Genomic DNA, 8,608 nt, shown 5'->3' with positions numbered 1-8,608 from the left:
GAATGTAAATCTCACCAGAGTAGTTCACTTAAACCCAGTTAAGACGTTTTGTATGAGAAGTAGTGCACTCGAATGACATTCTGGTGGCTAGCCTTGATCAATAGATTCCACCCATCCATTTTCTATAGTGCTTACCTTCATTATTGTACATGCATGAGTGAGCTGGATCCTATTCCAGCTGACTATAGACGAATGATCAATAGATCATATGAATATATTATGCTCAGTTTTGAAATTAGAGCAGAATACAATATAGTGATTTTGGCAGCTTCATTTTCATTCAAACGAATATGTTTTTCATCTTCATTGGATCATACTGCAATATGACATGCCAAGTTTAAAAGTCAATAGAGTGTCCAAAATGAGTTACCTCTGCAGCGTGTGAAGGCAAGGATCTCCGTCGGGGATAGTGTGAGGAGCATCTGGAAGGGAGTCAAGATACTACTTCGCATCAAGAGGAGCCAGATGAGGTGGCTCGGGCATCTGTTTAGGATGTCTCCTTTCTGGTGAGGTGTTTCGGGCATGAAGGAGACTCCGGAGACTCTCTCTCCAATCCAGGCTGGAGAAAAAAATAAAATAAAATGAATAGAAGTCTGGATTGCTAAAGCCGCCCCCATGACCACATCCCAGATAAGTGAAAGAAATACAATGTTTATTCAACCAAGTGGAAAGTTAACAAAAGAATATAAATGGAAAAGTACATCAGCAAAAGGAAAAACACATATCATTGCAAAACAAAAATAAAAGAACTCAACGGAGATAAGGTACACAATTGACATTAGGTCATGACCACACAAGAAGTGAAAATCAAAAGTACTTACAAGGAAGGGAATAATTGCAATTTGGAATGAGCACACGGTTGACCAGGATTACTAGCAAACAGAGTTGCTGTATTCCACCAGCCAGTTTTCTTCTCTCCAGAAATCAACTAGTTAGCTAGTTGGGCTGCTGCACAGGTGTGTGCTGGAGGCTCCGCCCATCACCTGACTCAGGCCCTGGAAAAATACTGGGGAGGTCAAACGATCATGATATTCATGGATTATATTATACGCATTGTAATCCCTCAAGGGGACAAATAAATATTATAAATAAATATTATAAGTATTTTTTACATAAAATGCTTACTTTATGATCGATGATTATGACTTAACTTTTGCAACTTTTTATATTAAGCCGTATGCATTATATTTTTCATCCACAAAAACATTTCATTTTTGCAGATTTATTTAATTTAAATGAATTTAATTTAGAAATTACGTACATTAAAATGTAATGCCTTTGCTCAATACTTTTTGCACCTTTGTCACCAATAATAGTCTCAATTTTTAATATGATGCCACAAACTTTTTTTTTTTAATGACACAAACCTATCACACCTCCCATGGGCAGTTTTGGTTTTTCCACAAACACCATCAGGTCCATTTTCAGAGCACTCCCGGAGATGTTTAGAAAAATGAATTGATTTAATTTGGAAACAAGTCTGCTGACGAGACGTAGATGACTTTTTGACGTCATGCAGTTCCAGCATCCGAACTTTGAAGCACATGTGGCGACGCCGTGGGTGGTAGTAAAAGAATATATTGTATTATATTGATGCAACGTCGGTGACAGAAATGAAACTTTGCAAAGGCCTTTCAATTGCTTTAAAGCTAACAGACATGGTCAGCCAGACAGCTTGAATAGAGTCTGCCCAATAATTCGATTCGGAGTCCTCTGTGGGTTACAACCTGATTATTTTAGAATGAAAACACTTCAAGGAAGGATGAAATGCAAGTTCAGAAATAATTTTTTTCACCTTTTTTTTTTCTTAATCAGAAAATTGAATAGGAACAGAATGTGTGAAGGTAATAACCTGAACATTTGAATTTCCAATTTCCGCCGACTTTATGCCGCTTGTACAGTGACTGGATCGCAATTTCCGAATTATTTACAAAACCACCCTGCAGCAACCTTTTGCCCTTTTCCTTTGCAATGACTCAAAACATACAATACGATGTTTCACCCTCACTGGACTTACTGGACTGCCCAATTGAATGACAAGGAACGCCATCATTCAAAATTGACTCCAACCAGAGTACGTACATTCCATGAAGGTGCATAAGTGACGCATTTAAGTCAGTGGGAGGATCTGACTTAAGCACACAGAAGAATATATCCCGTCAGTAACCATAGTCCACACATGAATGGAGTTTTGTACGGCAGTTGTTGTTTTAAATCCCGTTACAGCATGCCACTTGCACACACACCAACCCCATGTAAACGTGTGTATACACGATTTGTGTATCCATTGTGTCTTTCAGATTGAACGAAGCTGACAGGTGCACGGTCTTTCTCCATATCTGGCTCAGAGGATAAGCGGAGTAACGTATGTGTTCATCCGCCTGCCAGACTCATTCTCCTCACCAGCCTCTCCGCTCCAAGTCTATCTTTGTCTCTTGTTTGCCTTCTTTTGCACCCAGCTCCTATTTTCACATTCGCTTATAGTGAGCACAATGAATTTGGGCGCACGGCGTACTGTCACTTGGCACCGTGCGATTGAATTAGCTTCTGTCAAAGGCACAAAATTACATTCCAGCGGGGAGACAAATCCGATCCTCGCCCGTTCGTTCGCCAGGTGCCTTTACATTAAACAGGCCCAGAGATTGCTTTAATCCTGCTTGTCTCCTCTGTGTCGAAGATAATAACTTGGTGTCATATCCTGAGATAACACCGGTCCCGAGGATGTGCAACATTGTTCGGCGCTATTGCAGCCAAAGTCTTGAGCAATATTGATTCTGCTTCTTCTTTTTCATATTCATACGGCGCATACACAGCTTGGCCATGAGGTGCAATTTCAAACAGAAGGTATCAAATGAAAAAGTACACGAGGTCCAGAATTAAAAAAAAATCCTCAATATGCCTTGAAGGCATCAGCTTCTTTCGTTAAAACATGTTTTGCTAGATTAATGAAGACTCTCTGCATGACCCTCTTACATGCACTTATTTAAACTCTCAAAAAAAAAAAAAAAAAGGCCAATCTGTCAAGGATGAGAAACTGGCGTTATGGACAATAGCCAGTTTTGCCAAGTTAGCTAAGATATAATGTCAATGATCAAGAGCGAAGTCTTTTTATCTTTCATGCTCGAAAAATTATATCAGCAGTAAATACTTCATATTTTCAGTTGAACTATTTAATAAATGCCAGGAAGATTGCGAAACATTTCCTGTAAGATGCAGAGGAATCTGTTCAAAAATGTCCCTATTTATTTGTTTTTTCCATCCATATATTGATGGATGAACAATTGGGCAGATGGATGAAGAAATGAATGAACTGATGGGCTGATCATTGACAGGAAAACATGACAAAAATCAAAACGGATGTCCTGCTTGAGTGACGGGTGCGTTCAAATCACAAAGCTAATAACATTTTATCGCATAAAAAATCTTTCTTGCCCAAAGGGTCACCTGACAGTGGATGACAGCTGTTAACATATATCACCTTTTTTTTTTCTGGCCTGTGGAGGGAATCATAACATCAAATGTGTCCTGTGAGTGTGTCTGTTGGTAAAGTGATAGTCAAAACAACACACTAACGCATGAACACAGCGGCCTCCTTAAACGTGAAGATGCCTTGGAGAATTAAGTCTTGCTTACTCAATCTACTGTAAGGAAACACATTCATCTTGAAGGCAAACTCTCATCTGCTTCCTGGAACTGGAAGACTGGGAGTAATATGGGAAAAGAAATTTGTAAGTTTATGTTCCCCACATTGTCAATATATTTTAGGTCAGGGTTCCGGTGTTTTTAATGTTTTATTGCTCTTGTTTTGTACACTGGGGCACATTAATGTTGGAAAACAAAACAAACTGTTCACACAAAGCTGAAAGGGTAAAAATATTCTGTATGTTTGATGATGAAAAATGATGATTCATGAAGAACTAAGGAACCGAAATGACACAACTGCTTCATGAATCATCTTGAAGCTTCATTTGCCCCGATATCTCTGACCCCGCCTCCAAAGGCTTTTCCCTCCAGCCGCAGCAATGTTTAATGACATAACAATACCTGCCGTAATTATCCTGAAAGTGTTTTTTTTGCAAAGTGGCTTTTAGTGTCTTCTGTTTATTTATTTGTTTTTACACTCAGCCCACCTGCTTCTCCATGAGCTAAATTACATTGATGATTACAGTGGAACATACAGTGAACACCTTTTTGCACTGCACTCCATCTTAGCATCCTTTTTTTTATCCATTCCCAGTAACTGTGGGCACTGTTTCCTCTCTCTCCATATTGTTCCTCTGCAAATGGCTTTGCGCTAAGTGCTAATTTTACAGAGCTGGCTGGGCCGCAGGTGCATTCTGAATTGCCAGACCATCATAGCAGGAGTGTTGGCCATTTTCAGCCGCCCTGATTGTTAGCAATGTGCAATTTGTCTTGTTGGTCCAGTCTGCGGTCTGCACTTTGAAACTGATTACAGCGATAATAAATGGCTAGCCTCCGTTAATTTATTTGACTGCGTATATTTTATTCAAGGGGGGAATGTAATCTCTTTGTACTTGCTGTCGTCTTCGAACTATTTGAACATTTGTTATTTCGCTTCATGATCTGGAGCCGTCTCATTGCTACTTTAATTCTTTCATCGGATCTGGACCTCTTATCCAGTCATGTTCAATGCGTCACATTTATTGGCGCCGTCTCAACAAACAGGGACACTTCCTACTCAATTGCGGAGAGTGCTCCCATCGTAGAGCATTCTCTTCTTTTATGTGCCTTGATGGGTACTCCTCACACATCTCGCAGTACTCCCGCTGCTTCCTTATTTCCTTCACCTTATTTCCACGTCAGTTCTATTCTCACCTCATTCACATGTTCCTTGCAGACATTCAGTCATTTGGGGTCTGGCAGACAACGCAGACAACCAAGCAAGGCTTTAAATCACAGGTGTCAAACCCAAGGCCCGGGGGCCAGATACGGCCCCCCAACATCATTTTATTTGGCCCGCAAAGACAAATTGTGCATAAATGTATGTTAATACTAAAATTACAAATTGTCTTCACTTTAAAAACATAAAGATATTGCTGGCAAGTTTTAGTACCATTCATCTTATTAAAATATTTGAACAGTTTTTACTAGTCCCTGATTTTAAAACTAGTTATTCATCAAATTGTTGCATATACTGTATATAATATATACGTATATATGAGGGTTTTTTTCCACAAACAATCTAAATAGCATTACAAATGTAAAACAGAACATATTCCTCGCAACCAAAACGAACTCACTGTATTTTGAGTATGAACGTTCAGAGGAGGGACACAATTAGTCTTAACTCCAAAACAAAGTCTTCTGCAGTCCCAGCATAAATTCCTTTATCAACATCATTATTGAAACTAATGATTATTCGACATTTTTCACAATTGCCTCCAGATTAGTAACATTGCATACACTTTCATAGCAGCTATGCTAATTTAGCTGAATTGCTTCAGAGTACAGTCCCGGGGCAATGAAGCCCACACTTTGCGTGACTGCAACTCCTATGCTTAATAGATAATGCTTTTCTCTCGGAATAGAAAATGTTTGTTTCAGCTATAATAGAACAAACACAAAATTAATATTCAACAGTTTTGGTGCACTGAGTCTGACATCTATTTCTACTACAGAGCCAAAGAGTCCAAGTCCCAGCCTCAAATCTAGTTTCAATGATGCACCTATTTTATGTCAATACTTTGATTTGAGATGTTGTGTTCATGCTATGCAATGATGTCGGGAATTTTCAAGTTTGCTCCGGGGCACAGACTGTCTGATGCACGTAATAAACTTTCTGCACTCTTTATGTATGGCGTGCAGAATTGCATCACAATTGGAAGACGCCAAGATTTACATACATGATCCAGTCCCCCCCCCACCCTCAGTTTTCTTATTCCTCAAGGGGGTTACGTGAAGGTGCGACACATTGCCTGCAGGCATTGCACACTATCTCCCGCTGTGGTTGAAATGAAGCAGACTTTTATAAACCACATTGAGAACCTCCGGAGGAAGCTCGCTGCCACTCTGAGTTGTTGTCACACTTATTGTGCTGTTTTTGGGATTAGCTGTTTTTACCTTTTTCCTGACCTGTTGTGATAAACACATGCAAAGGTGCTCCAGTGCCAAGATTTGAATTTGGGGTGCTGCAATCTCTGAATTTTGATATATGGGACATAAATCATCTAGCAATTGCTAAATGAGTCTACAAAAGTCCTGTCTTAGTACTGGGCCTTTCATTTTTCCATGTCAAAATTATTTATTGATTGAACTTGCACATAACGAAAAAATATGAGCTAAAAAGTTTCCACAAAATGTAGCTTCATTTAACAGAAATGGTTATGACCGTGAGCGAGGCACTGAATCAGCAGCCGATTCCAAAAAGGCAAGCGCGTCTCTCGTCTCCTCGCCTCGTCTTTTCCAAATGTTAATAAGATCAAAGTGAATAAAAGCTGACACAGACGATGAGCATTATTAACCAGACTCTTATTTGTCTGGCAGCCGCATCCTCGTTTGATCTTACGCTAGGTACTCGCTGTTCTGTCGTGTGAGCGCTAATGCATGTGAAACAGTGTGAGGTTAATTAAGACTGACGCTTCTCCACAGTGTCTGGATTAGTCTTTCTTGACTGTGACGTTCTCTGTAATCACCCAAACAAGACCCTTAATATCGAGATGTGCTGCACTGGCATGGCCACTAACGGAGAGGAACAAAATGATGCTCTGCGCAATGTATTCAGGTGTACAAAGAAGGACAGTTAAATATTCTTATTTGCAAGAGCTCATGCACAGCATTTGTGATTATACCCTTGCTAATTTGCCATTTGTATTCACTGAGACGGTCTAAGAGTCTGTTGTGTTCTTGGTTCTCGCTTCAGAGGAAAGGAGAAAAAAAGTCAGTCGGCTCACTCACTTTATATAGATAGATAGATAGATAGATAGATAGATAGATAGATAGATAGATAGATAGATAGATAGATAGATAGATAGATAGATAGATAGATAGATAGATAGATAGATAGATAGATAGATAGATAGATAACTATATACACATAGTATATATATATATAGATATATATATAGTATTTTATATAATAATAAAAATAAAATAAAAAATATGTATATATCCATCCATCCATTATCTGTATATAATAAAATAATAATAAAATAATATAATAAAATGGATTTTTTTTCCCACATATATTCATTATTTTAGGTCTCTCAAGATAATAATAATAATAATAATGCTAAGTCAGATTTGTTTTATCCAAATGTCCAGGATGTCCCTTGTTGACTTCCAGATTTTCTGGATGGGATTTGTTTCTTTGGTTGTAAGGGATGCAGTGGCCTCCGAGAAGACTTAGTATTTATCCCTGAATCTCAGCTCACTGCATCGCAACCGAGTCATTTGCCAGGTGTCCATTCTTCAGCTAAATGCGATGGCCAACACATTCTTCCAGCTCGTTGGGCTTTGTAAGGGAAGCGTGAACACTTCTATTTTTCTCTCCTTGGTTTGTTTTGCCTCGTGACCAATAGTTTGCACGCTTCTCAAACAATGCATAATGATGTCAACTGCTTTGCTGGTGTTCTTTTTTTTCTGTGTGTTTGGCTTTGCTTTAAAATCTTTGTTGTGATTTGTGGGTCTGCTCTACGCCACAGCAATGTGTCCTAATTGTGCATTTGCTTTGTCGCATGGCCGTCTTTGTGTTTGATGCCATTTCACAGGCGGCAGCCCGCCACAGCTTCAAAGCTCGGCACTGTGCATGAGCATGAAGGGATGTCACTGCGTGTTTGTGGGGAGCAGCGGTCGGACAACAGCTCTGTCACTAGTCATTTTAATGCCTGCCCCTCTACCTCCTACGTTCTTCGCTACTCCCACGTGGACCGATCTGGAATTATTACTGGGAGGTTGTTTTTTTCTACCCGTTGACAGCCATTAGTTACTGTCTCGGTATCTTTAATTCACATACTTTAATGGTGTTATGTGGGCCTTTCCATCCATGCCACTGATCATGCAGAACTGAACTGTACTCCATGTGTGTCTGCTCCACCAGAGTCCAGGTGACACAGATCCAGGTGGCAGAAGATGACATGGCAACCATCCCAGCGCTCATCCCTGCCAACCCAGAGCAGGGAGAAGCGGGTCAAAGGTGACGCCTCTGTAAAACCGTGTCCTAGTTGAGCTGAGCTAGCAAGTGAGCACTCAGCGCTGCCATTTAGGGTCTGAATAAAACATGATAGGTTAGCTAGCATGGGACCCTGCCAAATGTGATTCTCATTAAAGTTCTAATGTATGCAGTTGAAATGAGGATTGCTATCTCCGTGAACACAATCGCCAAGTGTCTAAAGTCGTTATTCTCCGCCGGGCTTGTGTCATCCGGCTGTAGTGCCATCATACTCACCGTACGATAAGAGTTTCCTGAATGCAGGAACCCACAAACTATCTTGTGAGTGCTGCGGTAATTAAAGTATCTCTCACAAAGCCTATTGTTGGCTTGTGGTGGGATTCCAGTCTGGCCAATCAATAATGCAAGATTAGATGTCACATAGCCAGCAACCAGTGGCCAAAGGGCATGTGTTTGATGAGTGTGGAATGAATACCTAAT

The sequence above is a fragment of the Syngnathus acus genome, chromosome 16 (assembly GCF_901709675.1).
Source record: "Syngnathus acus chromosome 16, fSynAcu1.2, whole genome shotgun sequence".
Lineage (NCBI taxonomy): Eukaryota > Metazoa > Chordata > Actinopteri > Syngnathiformes > Syngnathidae > Syngnathus > Syngnathus acus.
This window is presented reverse-complemented; position numbering follows the sequence as displayed.